The sequence below is a fragment of the Carettochelys insculpta genome, chromosome 12 (genome assembly GCF_033958435.1).
Source record: "Carettochelys insculpta isolate YL-2023 chromosome 12, ASM3395843v1, whole genome shotgun sequence".
NCBI classification, from domain to species: Eukaryota; Metazoa; Chordata; order Testudines; family Carettochelyidae; genus Carettochelys; species Carettochelys insculpta.
In genome coordinates, this window is record NC_134148.1 from 40,788,853 (window position 1) to 40,805,495 (window position 16,643).

A 16,643-nucleotide genomic window follows, 5' to 3' on the forward strand; every position below is an offset into this window, starting at 1 on the left:
TTGTTTTGCTATTTGACTAAGAATATTATCCATGCTTGTTGTTCTATACCAATGGCACAGTTTGTGATTCATCACTAGGCTTCACAATGGCCAACTGTGGAAAATCTCCTGCTTTCCAAATCTTCAACTTTAACAAATATGTACAGGTTATTCTATTAATGCAATCCAAAATACATGGAGCTGCAGCCCAATAACTGGACATAATTTACTTCAGATCCTTGCTATGACAAACAGATGTCTTAAGCTTCCTAAATTACATATCCAACAAGGCACTGCATTATATGTATACATCTTTCAGCTAATTCAGAACTCCCAATTAAAAGGGATAACATATAAAATTATGACAGCCCTTGACATTCTTGCTACCAAACATCAAAAAATTACTTTGCTCCTGAAAGTACTTTTTTTCATGATAGAGAGAAAAGGCCTGATCCTGCAATTCTTGCTTAGGCAAAATCCTACTCAACTCAAAAATTCCATTGACAAGTAAAACCACTGATGGACTATTCTGTTACATTTTAAATGTAAGATTTGGCCCATGATGAGAATAGGGTACTGAAGGAAAAAAACATTTTAGTAGATTTCAGTACATCTAGCTGTAGATTTGATTTAAAAAAAAACACTACTCCTTTTGTGAATGGCTTCTGTTTTACTCATAACCTTATATCAATCTCTATGTAAAGTACAAATCTACTTTAGACATGGACTTGGTGTGAAAAGGAAAACAGCATTGGGACTCTACTTTGATTTATTTTAATTACTCCATATTAAATGGGCTCAGTTTACAAGTAAAGCAATGTAGGTAAAGGTTTCCATTCTGTTGGCTGGCATTATGTCCATGCAAACCCAGCCTGGGATCTGAAAACCAAGTTCACTAATTCAGAATAATGAGCCAGAAATCAAGATTCTGAATGGCACATTCTGCTCACCAATGCAGCCCCATTGTCCTGAAATTAAGCCTCTGCTTATAATAGGCAAACATACCATGGCTTTAACTGAGAGCAAATTCTGAAGACAATGAAGTTGCAAAGATGACTCTGCAATTACAAACTATCTTATTGCTGATAAAGGGCAAGCCAATACAACGACTGGACACATGAGTAGCATGGAATTAGAAATTATCTTATAGACACAGATAAAAAGCTTGAAAGAACTGTTTCTGTAATACAGAGAGGTAATTTGTACTAGTTACACCAAAGAGGAGTTCATTCCCAGAGTTCTGCTGGGATGACAGAAGTTGAAAGTATATAGCTGTTTTACAACAGCAAGTATGTCTGACTTTCACTATATTCAGTATAAAATTCAGACCCCACTGAAAGTCAAGAGAAGTTTTGCCATTAATTTCAGAGATTTTACTTAGGGAGCAGATCTGATGAATATGAAGGCACCATTCCTACCTTCTTTCTTTTCATACTCAATCCACATTTGTAATGACTTTGGTGGCTTCTATGCGCCTGCTTCCATCAGTCTAATTCAGAACCGGCTTCTTGTCTACTTTCACATTTTCAGTATGCCTTTTCTTTTCCTAAGGAGAAGAATAGGTCCTGCAGAGAACAATAAAATATTGGCTCATTTTTTTGTTTCTGAAAGTATCAGTTCTACCTCACACACAGTAATTGCCCCATTCATTGTTGAACTCAAGAAATTAAACATGCATGATTTATTTCTGGATATGCAAGTTATGGTTGACAATAATGGTAGAAGAGAAAAACAAGACTTTTAAGATGTAGCAAGAATTTTTACTTTTTTTTTTTAATAGGACTGTTCAGGGTGTCAGTTTATGAATCATGTCGTTCCTTGCAATAAGATGCTGTCTGTGCAATCAGTGATGATAAATGGCATGTAATTGTAAACTTGATATTAGTTTTCAATATTGAATTTATCATTCTGTCCTCTTAACACATATTAAATACTTTAAAGAATTTATATATTTGTTTGATCTAGCTGTGATTTTTTTCAATATGTAAAATTTATTAGTTTTCTCGTTTTTGAGACTCTACCAGTAGACATCATCATTAATAATGTTGAATAATAGTACTGGCCTCCTTAAATCTGGCTCTCTTCTAGTTACACAAACCATCCATATCGAATTAAAATATATTAGATTTAGATCCGGTAGAAAATCCAGCTTCTTGGGACCCAATTCTGCAGTCTGCTCTTGACTTCACTGGGAGATTTACCTAAGGAGAGGTGAATTGAGCCCTTGATTAGAAATGTAACATCTGCATTTTTAGGAATGATATTTCATTTGAGTCTGTCACGACTGTTGACTAATAGCTCTGGAGACAGGTCCAAGATGCAGAAATGACCTCCCCTAAAGGAGTCTACATGTCATGTTCCTAGTTTGAGCCTATGTCCAGATGCAACTTTCATTTCCTTTTGCACTCAGACCCCCTCAGGTAAGAAGGATGCATGCTACATTAATCTTTCACCCTTCTAACTGAGGAAGAACAGAAAATTGTGTAGTGCCTGATCCAGTGCCCATTTATGTCAATAGGAATCTATTAACTTCTGTGGAGTTTCAATCAGGCCCATAAGTTGTCCACATATGCATGTAAGCTTCTACAGGATTTAGAGCAGGACAGTGAAAATTAGCTGAGATAGGGCTAGTAATTATGGATTTCTTGTAAGTCTAATCTTATACAAGACCAATTTCTACCATGGGGTGTGTTCTTGTAGTACTTACTGATTTTAGTGGGTGCCATGCACCTACTTTGGAGGGTATAATAGTATGCTTAATTTAATAAGGGTAGGAGGCAGGAGAAATAGTTTAGTCCTGATGTAGGAGGAAGCAACACCATTAACTTAAATGGAATTATCACCACTTACACAAAACCTACATTTGGGCCACCTTTAGCTAAATGTTGGTATGTAAACACAAATCATATAAAGCAAATTAATTGAGTATGGTGATTTATTCTTCACCAACCTACAAGATGAAAGAAGGTACTTAAAGGCAACAAAAATCAAGTGTAACATATAATTCATCTGTGGAACACCCTGCTGCAGGTTTTGACTAAGATAATAGCTTAGTTCAATAAACAGATAAACTATGGCTATGAATCAGAACAGTGTATGCAGTCATACTAGCAAAAATAAAATTACAAAAACTGTAAATCCTCCTGCTTTCAGCCATAAGCTGAATGCCACTTAAGATCAATACAAATATTCTTCTTAATGTATTATGCACAAAATTGCCTAATGTCCCTGGGTGCATTTCAGCAAATGTATAGTGGAATTTTGCCTTCCCTTGAAGCATATTGGTCAGTGTTAGGGAAGAATACTGAAAAAGATGGACAATCACTCTGGGATAATTTAAGTTATTAACATTAATAAAAGTTATGCATGTGCACAGAGTGGAAAAGAGACCTCTTATAATGAAAAATATGGAAAGAAGCACATAGAATACATAACTAATAGTAATGGCAAATAGGTGAAAAGCCACTAATTTCTTTCTAGTGAAAACTGCTGGATTGAGGGTGAGGGTCTTGGACACAAGATTTCTCCCGTCTCCAGGGGGAAGCCCATTGCCACCCTGAAGTACCATCACACTGACCTGAAGTAACTGCCTCTTGGAGAGAGAGGATGCTCTATTCTGATGCCCAGTCTGCTGTCTGTGGCTGTTGCTAGTTACTACCAGATGTGCTGGTGAACATCTGTACACTGGGAACTTGACTCACCAACCAAATTCATTTCACATAGGTCATCAAATTGCCATCAGAAGTGAATAGACATTCTAGGCCAGGTTGCAACTGCAGCCTAGAGGTTATAGGGTCTATGTAGCCTGCTACCTAGTCTCTGAATCCACTAGTCGTTCAAATGAGCACCATTTAAACAACAAAATAGTCCAGGACTAAGCCTTTGTATCCTTGAAATTCTGGCCTAGGTACAGCCCTGGGTCACAGCAGCTAATGTTGGTATGACCACAGGCAGCATGAAGTTCACTGTGGAGGATGGTGATATAAAGCAATTGTTACTGCTCTGCTGCTACCTAAAAGGCTAGAACAGCCCCAAAGGCAGGCAGAACTGGCCACAGCTGGGGTATATATGGTTCAGTGCAATCTCCCCCTCGGAGGGCTGATTTCCTAAAACTTAGTGCTACTCCCCAGGTAAAAATACGAGAGGACAGATGGCCATACCTGTCCGGTCTCCCTTAGGAGAATGCTGTCTGGACCAGGCAATAACCTACACTTCCTAGTGTAGTACCCAGAGGCACTGAGACCTCATACTAGGGTGAGTGAAGTCTGTTACAGGCCCGGATCGCTTGCACCAGGGATTGAACCTGCGATCATAGGGGCTAAAGCCCCCTGGTGCCCGCAACCTGGGTCTGTCAGCGTTACACGAGTATAAATTGAATCTTCCTAGTCCAGCACCACTGGGTTCTGTCCAGTCCTGAAAAAAAGAAATTGTCAGAACAAGGGAGGTCAATGCCAGCACCTCTGTTGCCAACTAGAGTCCTGGCTACCAGGTTCCACAGCTGCCCTGCCTCTTCCCCTGAGCACAACCCTTCCCTGTACCTCACCCTTCCTCTCTGATCTTGAATGTCTGTAGCACTCCAGAAGCTCTGTAAGGGCAGGAGATGAGGTGCTAAGTGCAAGGCCATTGGCATGTGGGGGAGGTGTGCAGAGGGGCGGCTCTGTGCCAGTTTTTCCCAATGAGTGGTCCAGCCCCAGAGCACCCTTGGGGGTCACCCACAGTGCTAAAACAGGGATTTTGCTGGATGAGAGAATCCAGATTATAGAGATTCAACTGTACCAGCAAGACTAAAGCTAATGAAGTTAAAATACAGGTTAAACTTGATGGGGACTTGCAGAGCTCTCATGCTGAAATAAATCCTAGAGACATCACTATGTGTACTATATATATACATACATACAGTATTTCTGGAAACATTGGCCTAAATTCAATTTACAACTTGGCTGCTTGTCCTCCAACCCTTGTTTCCTGATGGCCTTAATATTGAGGAAAATGCTATCTGTAGCAAATTGAATGGTTTGCATGTACTATGAAACATGCACTGCACTATATAGCTGTGTTCCTTTCAAAAACAGTTGTGGTTCCATCAGTCTCATATAAGTTATATATTGATAAATTGGATATGTTCCAGAGAATGATTAATGGATTAGAAAACCTTCCTTTTTGTAGTAGACTAAAGGAGATCACTCTATTTATCTTAAAGGGAAGGTTAAGGGCTGACGTGATTACAACCTATTAGTACCTACCCAGGGAACAAATATTTAATAGCAGAGAAAGATCTAACACAATCCGAAGGATGGAAGTTGAAGCTAGACAAAAATTAGACTGTAAATAACATACAGATTTTTAACAGAGAGTAATTAATCACTGGAACCATTTATCCATGGTCATTGTGGACTCTGTACCACTAACCCTTTTCAAATCAAGATAGAATGTTGTATATATACTCCAAAATTATTTGGGGCAAGTTCTCTGGCCTGTGCTCTACAGGTCAGGCTAGATGAACACAATGATCCTGGATGGCCTTAAAATCTATAAATAGCACAAAGCAGGCAGAAGCTGAAATAAATTGTGGATTTTTCTTTGTGGCCAGTCCCTACTAGAATCTTTGCAAGTATTCTTCTGATGGGTTAGTATCCATTTGAATCCCACTTAAGTATTTATTTCATTGTCTACATTTATATAACTAATTTTGCCACTTGCATTATGGCAGTCCCAGCAGCCATCAGCTATCCCATGGGGTGAAAGGTATAGAATTTGAGAGGATAGGGAGTTTAATCTGGCCTGAGACCTTTTATTGTTTCCATTTCCTTGTGGATTGCGTAGGGATGGACAGCCCATAATGTGACTGTGTGCCTTCTAGGGGCCGATTCAGTTCCTGTTAAAATTAAAAGGAATGTTTCTATTCACTTTAGATGCTGGAAAGGCCTATTGTCTATCTATGCCTCTGTTTCCCATCTGTAAAAATGGGATGTCTATTACATTGTAAAGAGGCATGGTGGGTTTTGAATCATTAATTAATAAAGGTAAAGCACACTGAGCTCCAGCCACGGTTGATGCTATAGAAATATATATTGTTTATAATTAAATAGAAATGTTTTAAAAAATAATACCAAGGAATTTTTCATTGAATTTTTGATTAAAAAAACAGGATAACAAGGTTGCTGGAAATCTCCACCCAAAAATTGTTTTATTTCAAACAAAAAAAAATAAAAAGTTTTGCAACATTTTCTTTTAATTTTCAACCATCTCTACTAATCAGCATCCATGGATAAAGTAAAAGTTCAACTTCTGTCAGAAATTTATATATTCCTAAAGCTACAGTGTACTCTAAATAATTTCTTTAGCAATTTTTTCTGTCTTATAACAAAAATATTTCTAAGCTTTTTGATAGCATATGACTAAGTAGCAAAATTAAAGGTAGGAAATTAATAAATACACAGCATTTCAGTCACATCAACTCTAATCAGCATAAATCCATTTTCATCACATCCAGCAAATCCTAAGGACACTGCACACTTAGTCCTTTATTATAGGAAGAAGGGGATAGAACAGACATGTTATGCCAAAAAGTAAAATACACAAATTTCAGGAGACAAAAATAAATAGTCACAGTTGTAGTATCTTTTTAAAGAACTGTTATGCCCCGAATAGTCTTTCTGACTGTAACAGTTCTGTCCACTACCCTTAAAATCAAATGGAGGATGAGCAGGATGTGGATAAATTCACAAATTTCAAAAGTTAATCAGAATCAGCAGATCAGCAATGGTATGGTAAAGCAATACCATGCTCCCACATGGTATGATCAGCAGGGCATGGCATGTATGAATACAATCTAGTATACCAGATAAAAGTGAATTATTTGGTTATATTAGAAGCAGTGTTTAAGTGCAGCCTTTCCTCAGATATACTGTTTCCTCATTCAAAAATAAACATCTAGGTATTGACTCTGAATTTGGGGGTTGATACAAAGTCCAGGGAAGTTATTAAGAGCCTTTCTACTGATTTCAGTGGACTTTGGATCCATAATAGGAAGACACTTATAATAGTCCTTCATACCTTTTACATCAGTTCAAGCTACTTTTCATTGTTTTCTAATCCACTTGTTGTAGTCACAAGTGCCACCATGCACTAGCTGTGCTGCATGTGACTAGAAGAATAGCTGAGAATTAAAACAGAAAAATAAATTAGAGATATCATGGATGACAGAATTAGTGAGATGATAAAAAGGAAGGTGCTATTTTCCATATAATCAATTACTTAAATATCTCTCAAGTTATTTTACTAAGCAAATATGCTGACTCCAGCATTCTGCAGGTTCACACGGGAAGATGAAAATCTAGTTACCTAAAGTGTGTTCCAAAATAACATTAATTATGCTACAAATATCTTCACTGGAGTTTGTGCATGTTTATTAACATAGCAAAATACAATTTCCATTGAAAAGTTATATCTCCTGTTAAACTGGAGACTTCACATGTTCTGTTGAATCACTGCTGTGAAATATCATTTCTGAAAATGCAGGAAGACATCAGAGACAACTTTTACAGCATTTTTACCAACAGGACTGAATTATGCAAATTATGCATAATTAAATTATGCAAAAGTCAGCATGGTTTCTGCAGAGGGAAGTCGTGTCTAACTAATCTATTAGAATTCTTTGAAGGGGTTAATAAACATGCAGCCAAGGGGCACCCAGTGGACATAATATACCTAGATTTCCAGAAAGCCTTTGACACAGTCCCACACCAAAGGCATTTATGTAAATTAGGCGGTCATGGGATAGGAGGAAAGATCCTTTCATGGATCGGGAATTGGTTAAAAGACAGAAAACAAAGGGTTGGAATAAATGGTGAATTTTCACAATGGAGGGGGGTAACTAGTGGTGTTCCCCAGGGGTCAGGCCTGGGACCGATCCTGTTCAACTTGTTCATCAATGATCTAGAAAATGAGGTAAGCAGTGAGGTGGCAAAGTTTGCAGATGACACCAAGTTGTTCAGGACAGTCAAAACCAAAAGGGATTGTGAAGAACTACAAAAAGATCTCAGCAAACTGAGTGATTGGGCAGCAAAATGGCAAATGAAATTTAATGTGGGTAAGTGTAAGGTAATGCACATTGGAAAAAATAACCCAAATTACACGTACAACATGATGGGGTCAAATTTAGCTACGACAGATCAGGAAAGGGATCTTGGAGTTATAGTGGATAGTTCTCTGAAGACATCCACGCAGTGTGCAGCGGCAGTTAGTAAAGCAAATAGGATGTTAGGAATTATTAAAAAAGGGATAGATAATAAGACAAAAGATATCATACTTCCCCTATATAAAACTATGGTACGCCCACATCTTGAGTACTGCGTGCAGATGTGGTCTCCTCACCTCAAAAAAGATATATTGGCATTAGAAAAGGTTCAGAAAAGGGCGACCAAGATGATTAGGGGTTTGGAACGGGTCCCATATGGGGAGAGGCTAGAGAGACTGGGACTTTTCAGTTTGGAAAAGAGGCGATTGAGGGGCGATATGATAGAGGTATATAAAATCATGAATGGTGTGGAGAAAGTGAATATAGAAAAATTATTTACCTTTTCCCATAATACAAGAACTAGGGGACACCAAATGAAATTGATGGGTAGTAGGTTCAAAACTAATAAAAGGAAATTTTTCTTCACACAGCGCACAGTCAACCTGTGGAACTCCTTGCCGGAGGAGGCTGTGAAGGCCAGGACTCTATTAGGGTTTAAAAAAGAGCTTGATAAATTTTTGCAGGTTAGGTCCATAAATGGCTATTAGCCAGGGGTAAAGTATGGTGCCCTAGCCTTCAGTACAAGGGCAGGAGATGGATGGCAGGAGATAAATCACTTGATCATTGTCTTCTGTTCTCCTTCTCTGGGGCACCCGGCATTGGCCACTGTCGGCAGACGGGATACTGGGCTGGATGGACCTTTGGTCTGACCCAGTATGGCCATTCTTATGTTCTTATGTTCTTAAGTCTCTTCTAGGACAATTGGTTTAGTAACTTTTGATGTCACAATGCCCCCAGCTAAAATTAACTCCAAACTATCTAAGAACAGCTAAACAGGACTCTGAAAATAAACGAAAAATAATAACCTTTAAACGTATATATTTCAACACATGAGATGTGAACAAGCTGAACATGTACATATCTCCTTCGCTTTTCTGCTTATTGCCTTCTGACACAAAGTTATCACAATTCTTTTTGTTGTATTCATGTCTCACATATGCACATGCATGTCCACACACACACATATGGTCTGAATCCAACTATCAATTTCAAATACCCTAACCTTTGGGAAAATTTAGCTCCAGAACCAGAGTTTGCTGTATGCAAGTTTGTTAAAAAGAAAGAGAACCTCTGGCAGCTAAGCTCTATTATCTGGTCTACAGCTTCATGAATGAAAAGAGTGATAACAGAGGGATCTTCGTTACACCCATGTCACCCATTTGATTCCACTGAAGTTTTGCACGGGAGTAGCTGAGACCAACATTTGGCCCTTTGCCCACACTCAATTATCAGGTGGTCTTCCATGAGTACAGGTAAAGGTCATAACTAGGCTTACCCATTGTGCATTGTGTGTGCGCATCTATAACAATTACTACTGACTTTCTTCAGGGTTTACAAGAGACCCCATCTGTGCTGACAGCAGTCTACCTCAAGATGGTCCTTGGAAATCACTGTGCTTTTGTCTATTACAGGAGCTTATCCACAGCCAGCAGGAGTTAAACAAATTAGTTTGCTTGGCTGGTGGCAGTTGTTATCCTGCCAATTAACTCAACAGGGAGCAAATAACCCATTGACCTTCATTGAGAAATAGCCTCTCCCAGCCACACAAAGGGATTCATCCCTACTAACTGGAAGGGCTTGATTAGTTTCTGTTGTGGACTGTTCATGTTTCCTTTTATATGTATATGTTAGCCATGCACATCACTCACACAAGTATATACCCGCATGAGGCCTGTGTGACATCCTAAGAGCCATAAAGGTAATACCTAGATTGTGTGGATGCAGGCCACATAATACAGAGAGCCAGACATGAGTCCCAAAATGGTAAATAGGTTGAGAACAACGGCTCTATGGGATACCAAATGCCATCAATGCAGCTGTCCCTTGTAGGTCAGGGTTCTCAAACTTCATTGTACCACAAGCCCCAGCTGATACTACTGCATTACCCAGAAGTGGGGACCGAAGCCTGGGCCTGCTTGCCCAGGCTCTGCCACCGTGGGTGGTGGAGGAAGGTCAAAGCCCAAGACCTCCTGGCCTGGGGAGAAGGGGAGAAATACTAAGGGGTTCAGCTCCAGGCAGGGGCCTGTAACTTGAACCCCACTGCACAGGCCAGATGTCTTTGGGCTTTGGCCAGGCTACAGACCTGAGCTCTAGAAAGTCTAAGCCACCTTGGCAACCCGATTAAAATTAAAATTGGTATAATAGAGTTATTAACCGTTACATAGCAGAATATATCTTACAACATTGTTCTACAACTTCATGCATAAAGAGTATTTGGCTACATGGTTAGTATTTTATCAAAAATTGCAAAAACACCTCTTAGCCTTCTTTTTGTTTAATTGCAGGCTGAACTAAAATTATGTTCCATATTTTCTCTCAGGCTGGGATATTAATAGGTGGAAATGAAGTCTGTGGTTTATAGCCAAGGGAGATGAACCAAAAGAATGAATACTTGGCTCTAATCCTGGCTGAGACAGTCAAGAGTGTGACCTCAGTCAAGGCTTTTGACCTTCTGGTGCCTTAGTCAGATCGATTGTAAACTTGGCTGAGAAGCAGGACCTTGCTGCAAAGCACTTGTGTCTGAGCTCAGATTGTATAAGTAAACGCATTTTTCTAAAAATGCAAGTTGAATGACACAGGTCATTTTTGTTCACAGTTATCTCCTCCAAGAAAACACGCAGCTGCTCATATAACTTTAACTCTCAAGCATTGGTATAAGAAGACATCATATGTCAGTACTATGCTGTTTAACTATAACAAAGTTTATAGCTGGGATTTTAACACTTTCTCTAGATTCCGAGACTGTAATAAGCCAAGGGCAGTATTGCAGGCACGTAGCTATGGCTGCTCGCACTTGTTTTTATAAAAAGTGCCATAACTTACTATTCATTTCCAATAGATCTCAAATCAATTTTCTGTCCATATTTATATAACTCTATAAATGAAGGAATAAAGTCTTGACTATCATGCTGAGACTTTCTTCTTTTTTCAACTTCACTTCAAAGTCTGCTCCTCCACATTTTCTCATAAAATAGCTTAAATTACAAGAGCAGCACTCAGAGAAAGGTAACAGATCCAGTGACAAGTGTAGCTGGTACGCGTAGCAGTGTAGAATCAGGTGATTACTTAGTCATATTTGTAACCCCCCATAATGGCTGTTACCAATGATTGAAGTAACTCAGTGAAGGAGTCATACATTTTGGTGGTTATCATCACACATTGCTAGGATGGACTATTATCAAGTTAACTCTTGAGGGCTAAAAGTTAGGGAAGAGACCCTGGTCATATTCTCTCCGCTCCCCTGAAGTCATAGTGGTTGAAAACATGAGACACAAAAAAATCCTGAACAAGTACACCACTTCTATTCAGACATGCAATGGAGGATGTGGAACTTCATATTCAGAACTTCTAATGCTTCATTTTGTTTTCCTGCCTGATGACATGAGTTCTCCCATCACCAGCTGGAGTCTTCTCTTTGGCAGCAGTTAAAGAAGAAACTGCAGAGTTCCTGGACAGCAGGAGGAGTGAGAACAGGGGGAGCTCTTGCTTTGCTTTGCGTGGAGGATGATGAAATGAGCTCCCCCACTTTAGTCCTTTCTGCCACCTACAAAAATGGCAACCAATCTTCTCAATGTAAAATGTATTCAGCTGATTACATGTCACATTCACTGGGCTAAATTCATACCTGGAGTCACTCAAATGGTTCTAAATAAGGGACACAGAATAGAAAATGAATCATCATATGATTGCTCCTCTTTAAAATGGCTAACAGCTGCAATATGAATAACTAGAAGATTTACCTGGCATTGCTCCGATCCTCAACTCAAATAAGTTTTGTTTTTCTTAATTTAAATTATTGCTCTGGGGATGAGGGGTTTGCTATACAGGCTTCCACATGGAGAGAAGACCATGCCAGCCCTCTCTCACTGCAGCAGTGTGGGGCCAGGCAAGAAGCACCAGTCCACGGTTGCTGCAACTGCAGCAGGCACAGATGCGGGAGGGGTGCATACCCCCCAGCCTGGCTGACAGACAAGACGCACAGACAAACTTTCTGAAATATATAGTAGATAGCTGTCCCTTTCTCCACCCCTTCTGGCCCAATGGGTTATAGCTGTCCCAGTTCCCATATCTGGCCCCTTGCTGCCTCCACCGTGGTCACTCTGCAGTATAACTGTCTCTCCCACCAGATCACTTCCTTTTCATTTGATGAGAAACAACTGAAATCCAGGCACATTCCACTGCAATTGTACAACTAAACCTGAGCTTGATTCAAGTTATGTTAAGAGGAAGCTGCTTACCAAATTTGGTGGTCCTAGCGCTTACCATTTAGGAAGAGTTCTTGAACAAAGGAACTCACAGATAGACAACATTTCTAAAATACACAGTAGATAACAACAGAGTTATCTAACTTTCATAATGAAGATCTTAGAACAATAATAGACAACTATTGACAAGTCATTAAGCACTATGTAACTATGTAACTCAGTGGAGCTGGGTGAATACATTTTCACAGATATTAATTTGCATTTTAAATTAAGTTGCTTTGACTATGTTCACACCCCCATCGTGAATATTTTAGTGGCTGGACTTCTATAATGGGAATAAACATGAAAAACATTTTAAATTTGAACATTTGTCAAACAGGAACTTCAAATATTGCAGGGAACCATTAATAGTACACATGAGTGTATGAATTGTACACTGGATTCTGCATTGTTGGTCAGTTTTATAAATTATCTAAACAGGGAACAGAAACACCACCACATGACTGATGGAATCAATCAAAGTAGGTTAAAATGTGAATGCATGCAATTAACTCTTCCCAAATGACCTGCAAACCAAGAATTATTCACTAAAAATGAGCATGAATAATTTTGAATAATGAATACATTTTAGAAAGATGTACTTTTTCTTCAAAAACAATTTACAGAGAAGCAAAATTCTTGGACTATATTGCTTAATCTGAATTATTTGCCCACCTCTATTAGACAGTTTACTTGCAGGTGTGACTAGAGTATTGCAGGTGTGACTAGAGCATTAGTCTTCATGGCTGAGGATGTGAGATTCCCAAACCTGAACAATTCTTTTCAGGTAACAAATCTGATGAACTGTCTCAAATTGAGGTATCACCAGAAGAGGTTTTGGAACAAATTGATAAACTAAACGGTAAATAAGTTACCAGGACCAGATGGCATTCACCCAAGAGTTCTGAAGGAACTCAAATGTGAAATTGCAGAACTACTAGCTGTAGTTTGTAACCTGTCATTTAAATCAGCTTCTGTTCCGGATGACTGAATAATAGCTAATGTAATGCCAATTTTTAAAAAGGGCTCCAGAGGTGATCCTGGCAACCAAAGGCCAGCCAGTCTGACTTCTGTACCAGGCAGACTGGTTGAAACCCTAGTAAAGAACAGATTTGTCAGACACATCGATAACATAATTGTTGGGGAAGAGTCAACGTGGCTTTTGTAAAAGGAAGTCATGCCTCACGAATCTATTAGAATTTTCTGAAAGGGTCAACAAGCATGTGGACAAGGGGGATCCTGTGGATATAATGTACTCAGATTTTCAGAAAGCCTTTGACAAGGTCCCTCATCAAAGGCTCTTAAGCAAAGTTAACTGTCATGGGATAAGAGAGAAGGTCCTCTCTTGGACTGGTAACTAGTTAAAAGATTGGAAACAAAGGGTAGAAATAAACGGTCAGTTTTCAGAATGGAGAAAGATAAACAGTGGTGTCTCCCGGGGGTTTGTACTGGGACCAGTCCTATTCAACATATTTATAAATGATCTGGAAAAAGGGATAAACAGTGAGGTGGCAAAACTTGCGGACAACACAAAACTACTCAAAATAATTAAGTCCCAAGCAGACTCTGAAGAGCTACAAAAGGATCTTAATAAATTGGGTGACTGGGCAACAAAATGGCAGATGAAATTCAATGTTGATAAATGCAAAGTACTGCACATTGGAAAATATAATCCCAACTATATAAAATGATGGGGTCGGACATAGGTGTTACCACTCAAGAAAGAGATATTGGAGTCATTGTGGATAGTTCTCTGAAAACATCCACTCAATGTGCAGCGGCAGTCAAAAAAGCTAACAAAATGTTGGGAATCATTAAGAAAGCAATAGATACTAAGGCAGAAAAAGTCATATTACCTCTATATAAATCCATGGTACGTCCACATCTGGAATACGGTATGTAAATGTGGTTGCCCCATCTCAAAAAAGATATATTGGAACTGCAAAAAATTCAGAAAAGGGCAACAAAAATGATTAAGGGTATGGAATGTCTGCCATATGAAGAGAGAGAAATAAGACTGGGACTTTTTAGCTTGGAAAAAAAGACGATTGGGGGGATACGACAGGGGTATATAAAATCATGACTGGCGTGGAGAAAGTAAATAAGGAAATGTTATTTACTCCTTCTCACAACACAAGAACTAGCAGTCACCGAATGAAATTAATAGGCAGCAGGTTTAAAACAAACAATAGGAAATATTTTTTCATGCAATGTACAATTAACCTTTGGAACTCTTTGCGGGAGGATGTTGTGAAGGCTAAGACTATAGCAGAGTTTAAAAAAGAACTAGATAAATTCATGGAGGATAGGTCCATCAATGGCTATTAGCCACGATGGGCATGGAGGGTGTTCCTAGCCTCTGTTTGCCAGAGGCTGGAAATGGGCAACAGGAAATTGATCACTTGATGATCACGTTTTGTTCATTTCCTCTGGGCACCTGGCACTGGCCACTGTCGGAAGACAGGATACTGGGCTTGATGGACCCATGGTCTGACCCAGTATGGCTGTTCTTATGTTCTTATTGTCATTGTTACAAAGGCTTCTCTTGTACATTCCTCAAGAGAGCTATGCCCCGGAGATGACTGCTGACTATCCACTTAAGGATCCATAAAAAGTCATATGCTGTAGTTAAAACAAGAATTAATTTAGGGAAGTCCTGAATGTTGGCCTGGTGTTATCAGAGATAAAGTCAGACTAGATGCTCATAATGGTCCCTTTTTGCCTTCAAATTTATGAATCAATTGCAATCATAATAATTAATTTGCACTTCTATAACACTTTTCATGTAAGGATTTCAAAGTATCTTTTACATATTTATTTTCAAAACATGACTTTATTTACATAAGTAATACAGTAATTATTTGACAACAGTCATCTTAGGTACAAGTTAAGTGCTTTGACAGAAGTTGTAAGTAAGTGGACAGAACTAGGACTAGGACTCATGAGAATTCCCAGTCCCCTTCTCTCACTGCTAGACCATAACAGCATACCTGACTGCGACCATGCACATATTTCAAGTTATTACTCTGAACATTTCAAACCTGAACAATTGATTATTCAAATGAGGCATTCTAATCTATTGCAATAATGATAGCCTCACAATGACCAGATTAACTGATATAATGAACATACAATGTTGTTTAGAAAGGTTGAAGAGATATACTGTAGTGTTTCTCACTGTAGTTAAATAACACCAATACTGATTCTTGGAGCATTACTCATTTAAGTGAACTTTATTTGTATACGCTCCTTGAAATCAACATGAATTAGAACTGCACAGTCCCATCCATCATATTAAGCTCTGTTATCTCAGTACTAGTCTGAAGCATCATGTAGCAAGATTTGATTGCTTGAGCTAAGAAGAGTACTGCAGATATTTAAATTCTGATTCTGTAAACACTTACCAGGTGACACAGCCTTTTTCATGCGAGTAGTCCAGTCCCCTTAACTTCAAACTTTGATTCAGGATCAACTCCTCAGCCTTGGAGGGGGAAAAAAAAAACAACAGTATGATGTGTTCTATTTTAGTTTCAATGCACATCTCTGAGCCTTCAAGAAAAACTCTTCCTATCTAATTTGTACAGTAAATGACAACTGAAGAGAGTTCAGTGGAGGTTGACTACAGCTCGTTTAATTTCTCATGTTAGGAGGCTAAGAAAGAATTCATTAGTTTCACCTAGGAGTTTCAGCTTGATTTTGAAAGAGAGGGCAAAAAGTTATCCTTGCGATTCTATTTTCTATTTAGTACACTTTATAAATAAATATCCCATACACTTACCTGTAAAATTTCTACAATAATGACTCCAAACATGGACTATCACAGTTTGCAGGGGATACAGTGGATGACAGGTCTTTTCCATCTGATTTCTATTATTCTGTGGTCTTTATAAATTATAATTGGGTTACTGCAAGGTCTGAGGCTCACATAAGCATAATTTCAATTTAAAAATTCTAAGCTCACACTCCTGTTTAGATCACACACATATTGATAGTTTTGCCTGATTAAAGGCTACAAAATTGGGCCAAAAATAAAAAAATTCTGTCCATAATGTCTACATTTATTTTATTAGAGCTTATGAAAATGCAACTAATATCCAACAAAATAAAATCACCTGTGAATA

The 16,643-nt window shown here is 38.7% G+C and overlaps 1 long non-coding RNA gene across 1 annotated transcript; it reads right to left on the reverse strand.

Moving 5' to 3' along the window:
• Positions 1–2,123: 2,123 nt before the first annotated feature.
• On the reverse strand, positions 2,124–8,666 carry LOC142019878 (uncharacterized). The gene is made up of 3 exons (XR_012647206.1): positions 8,559–8,666; positions 7,036–7,138; positions 2,124–2,180 (listed from the first exon to the last, which is right to left on the reverse strand). It is a non-coding gene; the product is annotated as an uncharacterized LOC142019878 (long non-coding RNA).
• Positions 8,667–16,643: the final 7,977 nt, after the last annotated feature.